The sequence below is a fragment of the Amphibalanus amphitrite genome, unplaced genomic scaffold, assembly GCF_019059575.1.
Source record: "Amphibalanus amphitrite isolate SeventyFive unplaced genomic scaffold, NRLGWU_Aamphi_draft 000238F_arrow, whole genome shotgun sequence".
Lineage (NCBI taxonomy): Eukaryota > Metazoa > Arthropoda > Thecostraca > Balanomorpha > Balanidae > Amphibalanus > Amphibalanus amphitrite.
Window position 1 is genome coordinate 413,567 of NW_024881733.1, and position 18,054 is coordinate 431,620.

The 18,054-nt window shown below is 49.8% G+C and overlaps 1 long non-coding RNA gene across 2 annotated transcripts; it reads left to right on the forward strand.

Moving 5' to 3' along the window:
• The first annotated feature begins 4,355 nt into the window (after nucleotides 1–4,355).
• LOC122386046 lies at nucleotides 4,356–17,377 on the forward strand. 2 transcript variants are annotated; one of them, XR_006257324.1, is made up of 2 exons: nucleotides 4,356–4,715; nucleotides 16,845–17,377. It is a non-coding gene; the product is annotated as an uncharacterized LOC122386046 (long non-coding RNA). The 2 variants fall into 2 exon arrangements; XR_006257323.1 differs by lacking the exon at nucleotides 4,356–4,715 and adding an exon at nucleotides 5,272–5,351.
• Nucleotides 17,378–18,054: the final 677 nt, after the last annotated feature.

The following is an 18,054-nucleotide window of genomic DNA, read 5'->3' on the forward strand; positions in this document are numbered from 1 at the left end:
TCAAAAATGGCAGCCAGTACCGGCTTCACCTGTCACGGAGAACGCTCAATTAATTGAGTGTAGATGCTGGCCGGCACTCAATTTTTTGAGCGCCAGCTGACTGTCGTCTGTCGTGGCGCTCAATTTATTGAGTATCGCGGTCCCGAACGACAAGTGGCGCTCAAAAAGTTGAGCGTCTTTAGGGCATATTCTTTCCAAATACACCGATATAAATTATCACGGCGAGTGTTCTAGAAGAAACCTTGTTGCTCTCTCTTGCCATTGATACCTTATTTGGATACGATATTTGCCGTAGTGTGACGCTAAAGGCATTGTAAAATACCATCGTTTCGCCTATTCCTTCATAATGGGGCCCGCTCAATTTTTTGAGCGCTCAATAATTTGAGCTTTTCCCCCTTGTGCGTGGGACTGATTTGAAGCTTTAACACTAGGGAGAATAGGGCTCCGTGGCTTTCATCAGTCGATGAGGAGCTAGTGTTGAGTGAACGGGGAGCCACTGACTCTTCTACTATTGGCGGCTCACTGTATTAACGACTAGTGTTAGAACACGAATACTGGTCTTTATTATAGTAAGGCCTCGTGCAAGGCTGCATCTCGTGCAGGTCGCGGTTCAGAGTGAGGTCTGCATATTTTTGTACATTTTTGGGTATACTTTTTGTTGTATGTCTTATTTATTTCTTGTATGTTCGTTGCGAGGTGAAGGTGCTCTTCTTCTCTCCAGTATGTACATACATCAGGGTAGCAATATCATTGGTCGCATAGATACTGCGTACTGGTATCTCAATCTGATTCTAATATGTTGATGTAGACATAAGCATGACTAGTTTTGATTTTTGATACATCACTGAAGCAGCTCATGATTTTAAAATGTATTTGCCCACCATCCTAGTATATTTATTGCATTAGTTACTAAATCTTTGCTTAATTATTGAATGTTTCTGTGTTTTTTCTAGTGTTAGACTCAAATTTGAAAATAAGATAGTCTATTTATGTAAGCCATCATATCTTTTCAGAAATTTTGTGACAGAAGTCAATGTTAGACTTATAATGCCTTTGGTGCTTGAGTTCCGAGCTCGATACAACATCAGCAGAGATATATCAAATGATGAAAAATATGACTGACCCTTTGCTAGTGAGGAAGATGATAACATTTCCTCTATTGGTAAGTCAAAATTATAATTTATATACCCTACCTTTCTGACTGTCATCAGCCGACTAAGACAAAATTAGGAAGTCATCTACATCCATTTTGTGTTTTTGAGGCGAGCTTATGTCCCACAATGAGGCTTTAACAGTGAGCTAAAAAAGCTGATGTTTAAACTGATGCCAAAGAGAACGTCTCCGCTGCTTTTTCCAACTCATTCTGTGAGGAGCCACTTTTCATCTAAGAAAATTTGGTCAGAGCCACCAAAACCATTTTTACCAGCCCTGTTTGTACTACATGCGTCTTCGAAGCTGCATTTCCTACTCATTATGCTACCGTTTGTCTCACGTTTGTCCTACAGACGTGATGTCCGGGCAGACTGTTCTCTGTTGCTTGTCTGTAGGAAAAAAAAACATTTGGCGATGCTGAATGATGCAGAAACTATAAAAAACTACAAATGAAAATAAGAATAAAAGCAGTAAAATATTTGATTTTATTATTGTCTTCGTTAGATATATTTATTTTTATTCGGTCTACCAAACTGTCAGTTCCGACTCTTCTTTGATCTTAGCAATAAATAGTCCTTTACTTGGCATGAAAAAACACCATGCACGTATTCTTTTTTTCAGTTATATATTTCACGGTCTTGCTATATGTTATCGATACTTTTTGTATTGAATGTACTTGTCCGAACATTTTTGTTTATTTTGCCGTAGACATTGCTACCGCTCTGTCTGTATGACAAGGTGCTTTTGTGAAACGGGTTTAGGCTAACTTTTCGTTAGCCTAAACCCGCCCAGCCAATAATTAACTTGGGCTGAGGTTGGGCTGGGGGGATTTCACTTGGGCTAAGCCCGAGTTGGCCCAACCTTTGTTTCTTTAGAGTGTGATTTGGGTTGGGCTGAGCCCAACCTAAATACGCGACTCGGGCAGAGTTTGGGCAGGCCCATGTAGAATCCGAAACTTGGGCCCAAGTCGGACAGCATCTGGGCATGCCACAACCCAATCCGGACTGTAACTCGGGCTGAATTCGGGCATGCCCAAGTAGGATCCCTTACACGGGCTGAGCCCGGATATTGCATGGGCACTGGGCGAACCCCCCGCATCAGCGACGATGCCTTGGAACGCGGGCGGGTGCTGCCACCTGCCGTGCGGGTGGCAGCTAGAGGATGTGCCGGCGACCGACAGAGGATGTGCGTGTCGCCTCTAAATATATGAACCCAAATTAAGTTGAATAACTTTAACCCTATTAGTGGCAGGGGGGGGTTGTTTTTATCCACCCCTCAGGTTTTTCGGGAATATCTCCGAAACCGCTCAAGCTACGATGCTGAAATTTTCTGACTTTTCCTAAAACTAAATTGGGCACATTCCCTGAAAATTTCAAGTTCATAACTTTACCAGGGGCGGCTCCAGAGCACTGGGAATTGGGGGGTCCTATTCGTGAAGCGAGTCATTTGGGCGAAGATCACGATGCTGCACCAGTTTTACGAACAGTGAATGAAAGGTATCATGTGATAACATATACAGTTATTGTGCATCCTCTTTTGACACGTTTTTGCTATAATAGGCGGATCCAGGCGTCCAAAAAGGGGGGTTATGTTTTACCTCCCAACATAGGTGCCCTGACACCGCCTATGCATGACCAATACAATTGTAGTCGTTCTCTCATAAGAAAATTGTAACATAACAAGACCATGACCACCCTTTTTAGAAACAGTACCAACAAAAACCTTATTTACTATACTTTTTGTGTACCCCCAATCTCAATGATCTGTATCCGCCTATGATTTTTGAAAATGCATATTTTTAGGATCCATGTGAATTCCTGGTTCATTCTCTATCGATCGGCAAAAGTTGCGTTAAGATTGGTTCAGAAACTTGGCCGTGATAAACAGTCTAAAATGTATCTGCAATTTGCCCGTTTTTACCCCCCTCTACCCCCCCTATTGACATTTTTTAATTTTTATTTTTTAGAAATGTAGATCACGTTGACCGAAATCGAATGCCGTTTGAATTTTGAAAATCGGCCCGTTAGATCTCGAGATATCAAGGGGGGGTCGTAAACAGCCCCCCCCCTGCCACTAATAGGGGTAGCCAGGAGCCTGCCACTAATAGGGTTAATAAGAAGGGTGGTAAAGCCACAATTTCAATGGCGATTGTGGGAGAATAGCTAAATGATCCAACACAGTCATTTGTATTCACCCTTTTCAGTCAGTATCAAGCCCCAGCGGTCGCACCGCCGTAAAACTCAGTAAAAATCGAAAGCGAAACACCGTACAGAATATTCCATTATAAGCAGCCGCCGGCTCTTGATGTGACTATTCGCGTTATCAAAACAAAGTAGGTAGGCCGCACGATAAGCAATCTAACGACGACAGATGTAGGTAGGATAGATACGATATAGCGATTGTATAGGTAGATCTTCGTAGGAACGTAGGAAGAATGAAGGAATAAGGAATGATTAAGAATATAAATAATAGCCTTAGCAATGAGCGAAATGGAATGGTTCAACTACAATACCACTCCAAATCACTTATTACCATTAATTATATTTCATTGCTTCTTCAGTCGTACCTATGTGGCTTCGAACGTCACAAAATAACAAGTTTGTCGCGGTATTCGATCAACACGGAACGAACACCAATCGATTCCAAATTTTCTCTGATCATTTTATGGCCTAAGTGACTCGGAGGTATGATCACACGAACACTGCATCCGCCCATGGCAGGTGGAAATAATGGATCGGGACCCAACCGGCTTTGGCCTGGGCTTGCCCGAGTTATAAACCGGACTAGCCCACATGGGGCCACAGGTTAGCGCACTAGTGCAGCCGATGGCATAACTCGGGCTCAGCCCATGCGAGGTCCCCGTAACCCGGAAATGACTTGGGCTTGCCCGACCGGGGTCCGACCGGCAGCGCTGCTGCGTACTCGGGCAAGCCCACGTGGGGCCACAAGTTAGCGCAATAGTTAAACCAACGGGAGGACGTGGGCTCAGCCCAACTTGAAGCCCATAACCCGGACTTGGCTCGGGCATGTCGTAGTGGGGCCCGACTGGGCAAAACTCGGAATTGCGTTGGGCTAGGTGTGTCAAAAACCAAGCAAGATCCCAGTCTGGACCGGGGCTAGCCCAAGTACCGTACTCGGGCTGGTCCGGCTTCAGCCCAATTGGGCCCCAATCAGAATTGTTCGCTGGGCGATTTTCAATTTATTTTAATTTACCCTAACTTTTTGGATAGCATAAATTAAAACTAGTGTATTTTGATAGGAACAGCCCAGATCCGAGTTTATACTAACTTTGGAGCACGTTAGCCTAAACCAGATTTACCCTAACCCGGCCAATTAAACGATTCTGTTAGTTCATATTTTATCCACCAGAGTTTGCTTCATACTCAAAGGCCTTCCTCGTCCAGTAAAAGATCTGGCAGCGATGTGCCACGTCGATTTGGAAGCACGACTGAGATACAATTTCGGCGCAGCTGTTTGCACGCCGGAATATCTTTGAGCGTTATTTGTTGTTGCACGTGCAGTTTCAAGGATGGTTGTCGTTGTGTGTCTACTGTCTACAACAGGTAAGCTAAATATTGTTCTCCCTAATATATGATAGATCAGGTTCAGTAAACAGCCAGAAGAACTCCACCCACCCATATTGTTGTCACTTGTCTCCTTGTTTTGTTTTGTTTTTCCACCTACCTTCTTGCAAAAATTGCCTGTAGGTAGCTTGTGCCTGCCATGACATGACTAGAGTCCATACCGGTATCCCTTTTTGCTTTATCTTGGCGGCTATATAGTTGTGTGAAGATGGTGGATACTAGGCTCATGTGTTGTTAATTGTTACATCACTTTTCATTTTGAAATGAAGGAGCAGGACATCCTTACAATTGTAAAACTAACCATACTTTGTTGGAAGCTGTTCTGTTTGGTTGTGCATCAGTTGGGTAAAGGACGAGGCACAGATCAAAATATTGATCGACTAATGAAAGGTTGGAGTGGGCAGGGCCATGACCATGTAACGAAAAAAGGGACGTGATTTCGTGCATTCTAGCTTTCAAATGAAAAAATAAGACATTAGCAAGTTGTGATTCACACAAGGCCTGTACTCACTCAGCGCACAATAACTGGCGGTCCTAATGAAGTAAGTTGTGACTCAAGGCCAACCGACGTTTGACGGCAATTGCTGATCGAAAGAAACGTGCCAGAAAAAGTGAGTAAGTAAGAGATGGTAAATAGTTATTATTTGTATTATTTTAATATGTGAGATGGTGCTTTTTGCCATGATGAATAGATATAAGCATGCAAAAATGATCAATAACATGGCAGAAATGTAAAACTTTTATTGTAACATAGGCCAAATATGAGAATGAGCTTTCGCTTTACAGCATCATCAGATTCATTATTTGAGTCTGATGAATCAAATAATGAATCTGATGATGCTGTAAAGCGAAAGCTCATTCTCATATTTGGCCTATTTTACAATAAAAGTTTTACATTTCTGCCATGTTTTTGATCATTTTTGCATATTTATATTTATTTGTATTAATTTGTTTACAATATTGTCAATTATAACGAAATTAATTATTATTCAATAGTTACTATTTTGTATTTATTGTTTTAATAATAAACTTCTAAACTTTTTTCATAGTGCCGACTGCCGATCCATTTATGGAATGGTCAGCTGATTGTCTACCAAAGTGGACGCCCAGAACCTGCAAAAAATATTGTCATTTTCGGGTGAATGTGCGCACTATCGTCAAGTATTACTCGTTAACTATCAATCCTTTGGTAAATGGAAGCTTTTTCTCTTCAGTGGGTGTACTCAATACTGCAAGTATTGTCCCGTTACACTGAATGCACCCCGTCATAGCGGGGGCTGCATTTATGCCCATATATGGTCATAGGTACAAGATCCATTTATTGATCAATCAATGTTTTGATTTCTGCCTCATAGTTTCCCCAATTGGCATGCTTCTTGTAAAACACTGATTGGCAGTGCTGCTAGCAGGTGGCAAAGAAAAATGATGAAGCTAACCACACACACAAAAAAAAATACAGTCAAAATAATGACTGTTTTTATGCAAAGCATGCTAAAAGACAATCAGGAAATTGATTTTTTATGGAGGCAATCTGGTGTCAGAATCAAACTATTGATTCCACAAACATTAGTTTGTGTTTTGTTTTTGATAGTTTGGCTATTAACAAAATTGCATAGGCGTAGGAACAGGAGGGGCCAGGTGGGCAAGTGCCCACCTACTTTTTGAGGTGGGGGCCGGGGGCTACAGGGCCTCCTGTAAGGAATTTCACTGGGGGGGGGGGGGGGCAGAGGCTCAAGGAGCCAAACCTAGGGTTCCCTCAAATCCTGTTTTCTCATCGGATTTAGGCCACTTATTTTTAGTCATAGCCCTGACACGATGATCATTTCTTAACTAAGAAAAATAAAAATAGTAGCCTATCTTATCCATGCTTTGATATTTATTTGTAACCCTTTCACATTGCCCGACCAGGTGGTTACAAAAATGAAATACAAAGGAAATACAAACCTCCCAATTTTAATGCTATCTTGCTCAAAATTTTGCGCTGGACCTGAATCCCCTTTCAGCATTTGGGGCCTGGGGGTAGGTCTGGTCAGGTAAGTTCAGGTCAACCAGTGTCCAGTAGCTAGCCTAGGTGTCATGCCAGGTAGCCAAAGTAGGTGTCAGTCACCACTGAAAGGGAGCTTCGTATTATGGGAAGCTTCGTAACATATTTTTTGGCACCAAAACCTCTCCTGAAAATGGATCCTAAATTCGACATCTGCAAAAAGGACACTAATACATGTTGAAACTTGAAAAGGTGAAGCAAGGTCATCTAAGCTCAGTAACCTTGACCACCTGACCCTAATGCGACCCTGACACCTACCATAAGGCATGGTATTACAATCATCCCACAAGTTGGCGCGTTTTTAAGACACAAATAGTCTGAAAACGCGTAGATAATGTGCGCTAACGCCTAACACGCAGAATCGCGTTTCCGCCATGCCATGGTCTCGAGAAACACGCCATAGGTCAAGGGTCATGGGGTTCGGGGTCATATAATTGTCATGATGTGTGTAATTTTGATTAGCTCGTGAATGCGAAAAGTTTCGCCGCGATCGGCCACCTTTTACGAGTTTTTTTTTTAACTGAGGGGCATGGGTGGGTCTATCCGACCTCCCAATAAGCGCGACGTTCAATTTCTCTCAAACACTCGGGGTATATTTTAACAAACTGACTGCGTCCCATTTGGGGACGCAGCCCCCTGCCTTTGGGACGTAGCCCTCGCGAAATTTGAACTACTGCGTCCCACACTGAAATGACAGGGTGTCAGCGGAAAAGTGCTAGCAAAAATAAGTAACATGCCTCGGTCTTTTACTGTGTAACATATGTTGCTTTTCGATTGCTCTGTGCCCTGATTTACTATGTACCTAAGCACAAACATACCCTCTCCATTCCTTGTGCCTTGCCCTATCCTGAAGTTGTACACCTTGTTATATCCTCCCCTACTATACCTACCCCTAGGGTATGTGCCCTGCCCAGTGTCCTGTCCTTACGTCTTGTACCTTGCCCTGCCCGTCCTTCAGGCCCTGTGCCCCGTCCTGTCCTGCCCTCAAATCCGATACCTTATGTACTCTGCCTTGAAGTTGTATGCGCTGTCTTCACATCTTTACGCCCGTGCCCTGCCCTACCCTAGTTTGAGGCCCTGTGCCCTTCTCTGCCCTCAAGCCTTGTACACTTGTCCTGCCATCAGACCCCGTGCCCTGCCTTGCCCTCAGGTGATGTGCCCTGTCCTGCCATCAGGTTTTGTGCCTTCCCATGCCCTCATGCCCCGGCCCAGCGTCCTTCCTCAAGCCTGATGCCTTGCCCTGCCTCAGGCCCTGTCCTGTCATGTTCTGCTACCAGGCCCCATGTGCAACGTGCATGCCCTGCCCTCAGACCCTGTCCTATTCTGCCATTAAGCCTTGTGCATTGTCTTGCCCTCAGACCCCGCCCTCGCACTAAGCTGCTGTGCTCTGCCCTGTCATCAGGCCTTGTGCTGTCCCATGCCATCAGCCCTGTGTCCTACTCTGCCCTCAAGCCTTGCACACTGCATTTCCCTAAGGTCTCGTGTCCCACTGCTCTCAGGCGCTGTGCCCTGCCCTGCGATCAGGCCTTGTGGTGTCCCCCGTCCTCAGGTCCCGTGCCGTCTCCCGTCTTCATGCCCTTACCTGCCCTCACGACCTGTGCTTTGCTCTGCCCTCATGCCCTGAGCCTTGTCTTGCCCTCAGGCCCTATACCCTGTCTTGCCATACCTTCAGGCCTTGTGCCCTACCTGTGTCATTACGTCTTGCTCTGCCCTTAGGTACTGTTTCTTGCCCTGCTCTAAGATCCTGTGTGTGTGTTGCCCTGCCATCAGGTGTGGTGTTCATCAGGTGTTCTAAGGCCCTGAATCTTGCACTACTCTCCAGCCTTGTGTAATGACAGCCTCAGACCCGCGCCTTGCCTTGCCCTCGGACTCTGCAACCTACCCAGTCCTCAAGTGCCTCATGTGTCTTATCTTAGCCTCATAGCCAGTGCCTGCCCTGTCCTTAACATGCTAGAGGGGGCCCTGGGGGCCAACCAGATGTTTTGCCGCCCCCCCCCCCCCACACACACACTTTTTACTCGGAACCCTCTCGTCTCGAGTTGAGAGGACGTTGTAACGTTCCAGAATAAACAAACTCAGTATAAATAAGTTCCACGTATCTCCACGCACGGACTCCAAGGGACCCTTGTTGATCCAAGGAGGCCCTTTATCCATACTCGTCAGCGGAGGCCCCTGAGACTGATGGCCTGAGAGGCGCTAGTGGATCTGAGGAGGCCGGAGGCCCCAATATCCAAACTGGTCTGGGAAGGCCCCTGACACTGGCGGTCTGAGAGGCCCGTCTATCCACACTAGTCAGAGGATGTCCCTGAGACTGGTGGTCTGGGAGGGCTCTCAATTTACACTAGTCAGAATAGGCCCCTGACACTGGCGGTCTGGGAGGCCCTCTACCCTCATTAGTCAGAGAAGGTCCCTCTATCCTCAATAGTCAGAAGAGGCCTCTGAGACTGATGGTCAGAGAGGTCCTTGTGAATCTGGGGAGGCCCCTCTCCACATTGTTCTAGGGAGGCCCCCGAGACTGATGGTCTGAGGGGCCCTTTTATTTATATTGGCCACAGGAGCCCCCTGACATTATTGGTCTAGAGGCTCTCCTGTTTATACTCACCATAGGAGGCCCCTGGGATTGATAGTCTAACAGGCCCTTCTATTTATACTAGCCAGAGGAGGCACCTGAGACTGGTGGTTGGAGAGGTCCTACTATTCGTAATAGGTAGAGGAGGCCCCTGAAGTTGAGGGTATCAGAGCCCTTCCTATTCATACTAGCCAAGAGAAGACCATGAAATTAATTATCTGAGAGGCTGATCTATTCATACTAGCCAGAGAAAGCCCCTGGGATTAACCCTCGCCCGCACATGCCATTTTCCCATCCTAGAACGCACATGGGGGGGGGGGGGGGGTTGCCATGCCACCCCTCGCGCCATTTCGTTCCTGTTGGAGATAGAGCTTTGCGGTAAAGACTTAAAAGATTCTTTGGGAAAAGACGAATCCAGACATCCGTACATCGTCGAACAACATGTTCACTGATAGGGGGAGGTAAGACTGGCAAAAAAGGCCGAAATCAAGGTGTCAAAAGCTCACAAGACCCATGGCCAACGCAAGATATTGGGTATTTGTCATTTGGGTAATGACATGACCTGATGAACAAGGTCATATCTCCGAAACCCAAAACCACAGAGACTTGACATTTTCAGTGGACATCGAGAAAGGATAGAGGAGCAGCTATACGAAAAATCAGGCATCTAGCTCTAAAATGTTGAGTGCAGAGCAGAAAAAACTACCAGGGGGTGGCAACCACCCCCCCCCCCCATGTGCGGGCGAGGGTTAATGATCTGAGAGGCCCTTCTATATATACTTGCCAAAGGAGGCCCCTGAGACTGATGGTGGCCAGAAGAGGCCTTCGAGACTGATGGTCTGAGAGGACCTTCTATTCAAACTATGCAGAGGAGGTCCCTGATAATAAAAGTCCTAAGAGCCCTGCAGCGGCAACTGGGTGTAAAAAAATCAGGCCATATTTCGGCTCGGTAGGGCCCCACATAGCTCGTGAGAGCACTTCGAGGGCTGCTAAGTAGACACGCTTATCTCCATAAGGGTGCCACACCGGCTTTTGAAGGCTCCTTGTAGGCACCTAAGGGCCCCTTCCGGCCTCTAACGGCTCCACCCGCCTGTAATGGCTCCACACCAGTGTTTATGAGCGCCACACACCGGCGCCTTTGAAGGTCATACCTACCAGTGTCTCTTAAAGGAAATAGTTCACTTTTCACATTTTTTTTTTAACTGGAATAGCAGTTTTGTACTTTGTAGCTTGAGCTGAGACTAGCACAAAGATGATTGGCTCTTTGTGGCTTTTACGGCTCAACAATCACCCTAGACGAAGATATTCCATTTCTCATTCCAAAAAGAGTGCCTTTCAGAGGAATGCGCGCCTTGCAGAGGAATGCAGTCACGTCATCGTCAGCCAATCAGCATGGGTAGGTTTGAACTACACAATATGATTGGTCAACGCGTTGTAAGGTTCCGCGATAAACATAACTTTATATAGAATATAGTTCTTCCTAGATTAAAATATGGAAAATAATCCTTCATACAAAAAGGTTTTATTTTATTTTCTGATAATTTTGATCTAGTAAAATACAAATTTCAGGAAAATGAACTATTTCCTTCAAGGCCCTATATCGGTGGCTCTGAGGTCCCACACCGGCGCCTCTGGGGCCCACACACGTGTGCATCTCAACTCTCAAGGCTCTATAGGTGCATCTGAAGGACCCACACCGACACCTCTGAGGGCCCCACACCAGTATCTCTGAGCTCTAAATGCCCCACACCGGTGACTGAGGAGTGAGGACACACCGGCGCCAGAGAACACTAACGGCTCCACAAGGCCACTGAAGGCACCACACAAGCTCTCACTGAGCTCTAATGCCCCATACCGGCCTCTGAGGGATACCGGCCTCTGAGGGTCTGAGAGGCCCGTCTATCCACAGTCCACACTAGTCAGAGAAGGTATCTGAGACTTCGGACTATTATTCTCAGGGGCCTCCCATGCCTAGTTTGAATAGAAGGGCCTCTCAGACCATCAGTCTCAAAGGCCATTTTTGGCCACCATCAGTCTCAGGGGCCTCCTTTGGCAACTATAGATAGAAGGGCCTCTTAGATCATCAATCCCAGGGGCTTTCTCTGGCTGGTATGAATAGAAGAGCCTCGCAGATAGGTAATTAATTTCAGGGTCGTCTCTTGGCTAGTATGAATAGGAGGGGCTCTCAAACCCTTAAGTTCATGGGCCTCCTCAGCCTTTTATGAATAGTAGGTCCTCTCAAACCACCAGTCTCAATTGCCTCCTCTGGCCAATGTGAATAGAAGGGTCTCTCAGACCATCAGTCTCATTGGCCTTCTTCCGGCCAGTATAAATATCAGGGCCTGTTAGACCATCAATCCCAGGGGCGCCTTAGGTTAGTATAAATAGAAGAGTCTCTCAGACCATTTATCTCAGGGGACTCCTGTGCAGCTGTGGCTAGTATAAATAAAAGGGTCTCTCAGACCATCAGTCTCGGTCCCTTGGACTCTGTGCGTGGGGATTCGTGGAACTTATTTTTACCGAGTTTGTTTATTCTGGAAGGTGACGACGTCCTAGACGAGAGGGCCTCGGGTAAAAGTGGGTGGGTGGGGGGGGGGGGGGCAAAAGACATGGTTAGCCCCCAGGGCTTCCTCTAAGATGCTAGGTGGGGGGGGGGGGGCGTAGCCCCCGCAGTGATGCCGCTGGCCCCCCAGTGGAGCTGAAGAAAAATAGGTCCTCTCGGCATCACTTATCATTCTGCTAGGGACTTCAAGGTGGTGCGCCGCCCCGCATGAAAACTGCGCGGCTTGAATCAGGCATCAGTACACGTTCAGAAACTGATCCCACCTGTGCAGCCTGGTTGAGTGGCTCTAACCAATCGCTAGCCAGGATGTTGCGCCGGTAATATATACTTATCACTGTTATCGGTTTTCTGTGGCATCATGAACAGCTTGAATATTACTTAGCAGCTGAACATGCTTCAGGTCTGGATTTTGGCCGGATGTTTGACGCCGGCGACGCCGTTCGAGCTGCTGGCAGCCCACACATGGTCAATTTGACGGCTCAACGGATATCGCAGCTCGAACAGCTTCCCATTCGACCAGGCCATCTCATTCATCTCTTCCTTCGACCAGTGGACACGCCCTGGCCTGAGTCCAAAGGTGGTGGACTGGTTGTTTTCCCGTCAATTTCATTGTCTTTTTCAGTTTGAAGGGCAGCAAAACCAAGCTAAAGGGCGGGCATTGGTGAATCATGATGTGGGACCTCTTATTATCTGCCTTGGTAAGAATTCGAGTCTGTTTGCGTTTCCCTGTCGCTATCTTGACAACTCTTCTCACCACTTGGCAAAGGGCGCCTTTTGCGATCGAGGCCGGACTGAGTCTGCCACCAAGCCCCAGTCTGTTACGCCTCAGGCAGATGTGCTACTGGCTGCTGCTGATGTCCAGCTGCTGACAGACCAGCTAGCTCCTGGCTCATGCCACCATGCCACCAACACTTAGCCTTACTACGAAACGAGAGACTGTACTCCCTTCTCTCCACTTCCTTGACCGAAAACTATCAAATGAAACCGTTGGCGACTCGACTCTTACTCAGAGCAAGAGTCATTTCGCAAGGTCAGGTCACTGCTGAGTTGAGAGCAGATGCCAGAGATATGTGTCATGGAGCTGAGCTGGCGGCCGCCGCGCCGGTGCACGCGTACTTGCGCTCGTGACATCCGTGCTGGGGGCACTCGTATGTGAACCGTGGTGGCGTTGCCTCTGTGACCCGGGGGCTACCTGGCCGGCTCGAATACGCGGCGATGGCGGGCAGGGCGCCCGAGTTCGATGCGGACGTTGAGTGTTTCGGTGCTTATACGCGGCGGTTAAATCAGTACTTTGTGGCGCAAGATATCGGGAGTGATCAAGAAGCAAAGAAGCGGGCCGTGCTGCTTTGTGCGATCGGCGCAAAAACGTTCGGTCTGCTGGAAGATCTTATTGCTCCAGCCACTGTAAGTGAGAAAACATACGATCAGCTGGTCAGCGTTTTGCAAAGTCACTTCGAGCCGGAAAAATCTGAAATAGTGGCCAGATTCCGGTTTCATTCGTGCTTCAGCAATGACGGTGAGACAGTTGCTAGTTTTCTAGCGCGGCTTCGTAAGCTGGCTAAAGACTGTGCGTTCGCACCTAATGTCCTTAATGAAATGCTGCGTGACCGTTTGGTCTGTGGTATACGGAACGAGTTGCCGCAACCGCGGCTTCTCAGTGAGCCGGGGCTGACGTTCCAGTCGGCGGAGCAGCTGGCCCAGGCACACGAGTCGGCGGCAGCGAGTGCGGCTGAGCTCAGCGGCGGTGCTGAGGAGCGAGCAGATGGAGCTTCCGTTCATCGGCTGACTGGTGCCCGGGGTCCGCTGCGGCTGCGTAGCAGTTCTAGGGGTGCGGGTGCTGCCCGCGCTCCTGCCGGCTACAGGGACGGCGGTGGCGGCGCAGCGGACTCCAGAGCTGGTGGTCGGCTGCGCTCTCAGCGTGACAGGACGACGCCCGGGCCAGGTGACAGCACGGCGGCGAGCTGTTTCAGGTGCCTGAGGTATCATCAGCCGGACACGTGCCCGTTCATCGATAAGGTGTGCTACAGCTGTGGCCTCAGGGGTCACGTCCGAGCTGCCTGCAGGAAGAACCAGCAGCACCTCCGCCATGTCTCGGCTGATGGCGACGCGTTACAAGGGTCGGACGCGCAGGAGGGTAGCAGAGAGGACGGCACTACGCAACCGAGGAGTTCCAGTCCCGGGACCGGTGAGGAGGTGAACAGCATGTTCGCCGTCCGGACCGGCCTCGGTGTCCGGCGACCGCCGCTGATGGTGCCGGTAACGCTCGACGGTCAGAAGGTCGAGATGGAGCTGGACACCGGGGCGACTCTGTCGGTCTGCTCTGACGCCGGGTTTCGGCAGCTCTGGCCCTGTGGAGGGCCGAAGCTGGAACCGTGTTCGGTGAAGCTGAAGACCTACAGCGGTGAGCAGCTGCCAGTCATGGGGCAGGCTGCAGTGAACGTTCAGTACGGCGGACAGGCTCAGCGACTACCTCTCATCGTAGTCGAAGGTGGCGGGCCCTGGCTGTTCGGCAGGAACTGGCTGGGACACATCAGGCTTGACTGGCCCTCCATCTGTCGAGTGACTGCGGAGACCCGTGTGCAGCCCATCCTGGACGAGTTCGCTGACGTCTTCAAGGAGGAGCTGGGCTGCTATCGAGGCGGGGAAGTCGGCATCGACGTAGACCCGGACGTCCAGCCTCGTTTCTTCAAGCATCGCACCGTACCGCTGGCCAAAACGCGTATGATCAGCTTCCGCTAGATGAAAAGGCCCGCGAGTATCTCACGGTTAACACCCCGAGGGGTCTTCTTCGACCCCTTCGGTTGACCTTCGCCTATTCGAGTGCAGTGTCGCTGTTCCAGCGGACGCTGGAAACTGTCCTGGCTGGTATCTGGCGTTGGTGTCTTCTTGGACGACATTGTAGTCGCGGGTGTCGATGCCGCTGCGCATGACGAGGCCCTCCGGCAGGTTCTTAGACGGCTGGAGGAAGCGGGTTTTAGGGTCAACAAGGCCAAGTGTAGCTTCGGCGTCAGCAGCGTGACCTATCTGGGGCTTAAGATAAGCAGCCGTGGTGTGGAGACCACCGACGAGAAAACGGCCACGATTGTTCGTGCCCCGGAACCGCGGGATGCTAAGGAACTGCGTAAGTGGCTAGGCTTAATCAACTACTATGGGAAATTCCTTGAGAACCTGGCGAGTGTCTTGGCTCCGCTCTATCGTCTTCTAAAGGCAGATCAGCCCTGGCAGTGGGCTGAGGCAGAGAAGTCTGCTTTTCGGAAAGCCAAAGAGATGCTAGTTAGCCCTCCTGTACTAGCCCATTTTGATCCCGCCCTTCCGGTGGTTCTCGCCTGTGACGCGGGACCGGTCGGCATTGGCCGTGTGTTGAGTCAGCGGACGTCACAGGGCGAGCGACCTGTGGCCTTCTATTCGCGCACGTTGAATGACGCCGAAACTAGATACTCACAGACTGATAAAGAGGCATTAGCTGTAGTGACCGGCGTTAAGAAATTTCACTATTACCTAGCGGGGCGAACTTTCACTATACCGTCAGATCATAAGCCTCTCATAGGCCTCATAGGAGAGCAGAAACCTTTGCCCGTGATGGCGTCACCTAGGATGGTCCGCTGGGCTCTGATGCTTGGGGCCTACGATTACCACCTTGAGTACCGGCCAGGATCTAAGCAAGGCCACTGTGACGCGCTTAGCAGGCTGCCTTCGTACGAGAAGGCTTGTTCGAGCGTTCCAATTCCGGCTGAGACTGTCCATTTACTTGAGTTCATCGACTCATCCCCAGTGAATGTGTCCCAGATACAGCGGTGGACCGGTCTGGATCCCGTGTTGTCAGCGGTACATCGATATGTCAGAGATGGCTGGCCGGATGTCAATAGTGTTTCCCTCAGCCCTGATTTTCAGCCGTACAGGTCCCGTATAGGTGAACTGAGTGTGCAGGATGGCTGTGTTTTGTGAGGGTCACGAGTGGTGGTCCCGCCGCAGGGACGGGGTGCCATGTTAAAGTTGTTACATGAAGGTCATGCTGGCGAGTGTAGAACCAAAATGTTGGCTAAAATGTATGTTTGGTGGCCAAAAATCGATGACGACATTCGTGATATCGTGAAGTGTTGTGTGAAGTGTCAGGAACTGAAGGGTAGGGCCCCTGACGCTCCACTGCATCCTTGGCAGTGGCCGACTCGACCTGGCAGCGAGTCCATGTAGACTATTGCTCGGCTAACGGATAGATGTTTCTGGTGATAGTCGACGCCCACTCCAAATGGATGGACGTCTACCCAACTCGTTCCTCCGACTCACTAATCACGATTGAAAAATTACGAGCGTCGTTTGCGTGCTGCGGAGTGCCAACAGTGTTAGTGACAGACAACGCCCAGTGTTTTGTATCACAGCAATTCAAAACGTTTTGCAGTGTAAATGGGATCAGGCACTTAAACGACACCCAGCGGCCAGCCTATCACCCAAATCAAACGGCTTAGCCGAAAGAAGCGTGCAAAGCTTCAAAAACGGGCTGTACAAACAGATCTCGGGGTCCATTGAGACCAAGGTCTCTCGATTTCTGTTTAGGTACCGCACAACACCGCATACTACGACCTCATGTACGCCCGCCGATTTATTTTTGGGTCGTGTGCCACGCACTCATTTAGATGGTGTGCTACCAGATAGGCAGGAGCGTATACGGAGACAGCAAGAGGCTCAAAAGACGTACCGTGATCGAAATGCCCGTGAACGATGTCTGAACCCGGGTGACCCTGTGTATGTGTCTGCTGTCGATAGATTGCAGGGATTGGAGCGTTGTCGGTGGGCGCCCGGTCGTGTAGTGTTCGTAGAGGGAGTTAAGGTCACTATGGAGCTAAATGACGGAAGGGTGATTGTGCGGCACGCCGATTAGGTTCGTGAGCGATATTCAGCTGTTCCGCATGTCGCTAACGATCCTCTCCGTTCCAGAGCAACACCGATACCTGCTCCTGATCCGGTCACGGAGAGCGCCGCTGCATCTGCACGGCCTGCTCCCGATCCCGGACAACTGGCCTCCACTCCCGACCGGCTGCCGGCTCCTGATCGAGCGCCTGCTCCTGGCCGGCCGCCTGTTCCGGTGCCGCCAGGGCTGACCGGAGCGGTGTCCGCGCCGGGTGTGACCACCGTCCCGCCGTCCGCACCCTCTCCCAGCGCGCCGCGGTACCGGCTGAGAGACCGGTCCACTCTGCGGCACCCAGACCGACACGTGGCGAGCTATGAGTAGGCGTTTTGTTTCAGTTGTTATTTGTTCTGTGAGGTGCATATTTATTTGTTTGTCCATGCTGTGCAAGTATTCGGGGTGGGGAGGAGTGTCATGGAGCTGAGCTGGCGGCCGCCGCGCCGGTGCACGCGTACTTGCGCTCGTGACATCCGTGCTGGGGGCACTCGTATGTTAACCGTGGTGGCGTTGTCTCTGTGACCCGGGGGCTAACTGGCCGGCTCGAATACAGTTTGGACCGAGACACCGTCTGTGATAATATGCATTCATCCAATTTTCCAGCTTCTAACATTAAACAAGAAACTGTGCGAGCAGATATGGCGAAAAAATAGATGTCCGGATAATTTCGTTACACCCTGTATGTTCTAGTGCAAACTAATGCTATGATGCTAGGGGAGCGGCTGCAGGCTGGCGTAGCGGCGGCCTTACGGTGGTTGGGTGAACGTGCCACCTTCTGCTGTGGGTAGGGTGGGGTGGGGGAGGTCCTCCTTGACCCCGTGCCGGCCCCGCCACCTGTGCTGCGCCACGTTTGGGATGGCGACGGTGTGGAAGCGCGTACCTTCCGTCAGTTTTCCAGGCATCTGAAGTCTGAACTCGGCGCTGGCCCTGTCGTCGATGTCTGCGCGTGAGCCGTGACGGGTGCCACAGCCTGCTGGCACCGGCGGGTACGTGCCGTGTACATGTGGTGCGGACTGCGGGACCGACTTGGACCACTCGAAGCCAACGGAGACCAGCCACCCTCATTCGCTCAGATTTATGTGAACGACCCACGAGCCGAAATCCTGATGCCGAGGACCACGCACGCATTGTGGCATCACATAGAGAACACCTATTACATCCGGGAACGACTCCGAACGGCCATTTTCGGGAAATTTACCGTCCGCGGTGAATATTCCTGGGAATATGTTCTGAACGTATTAA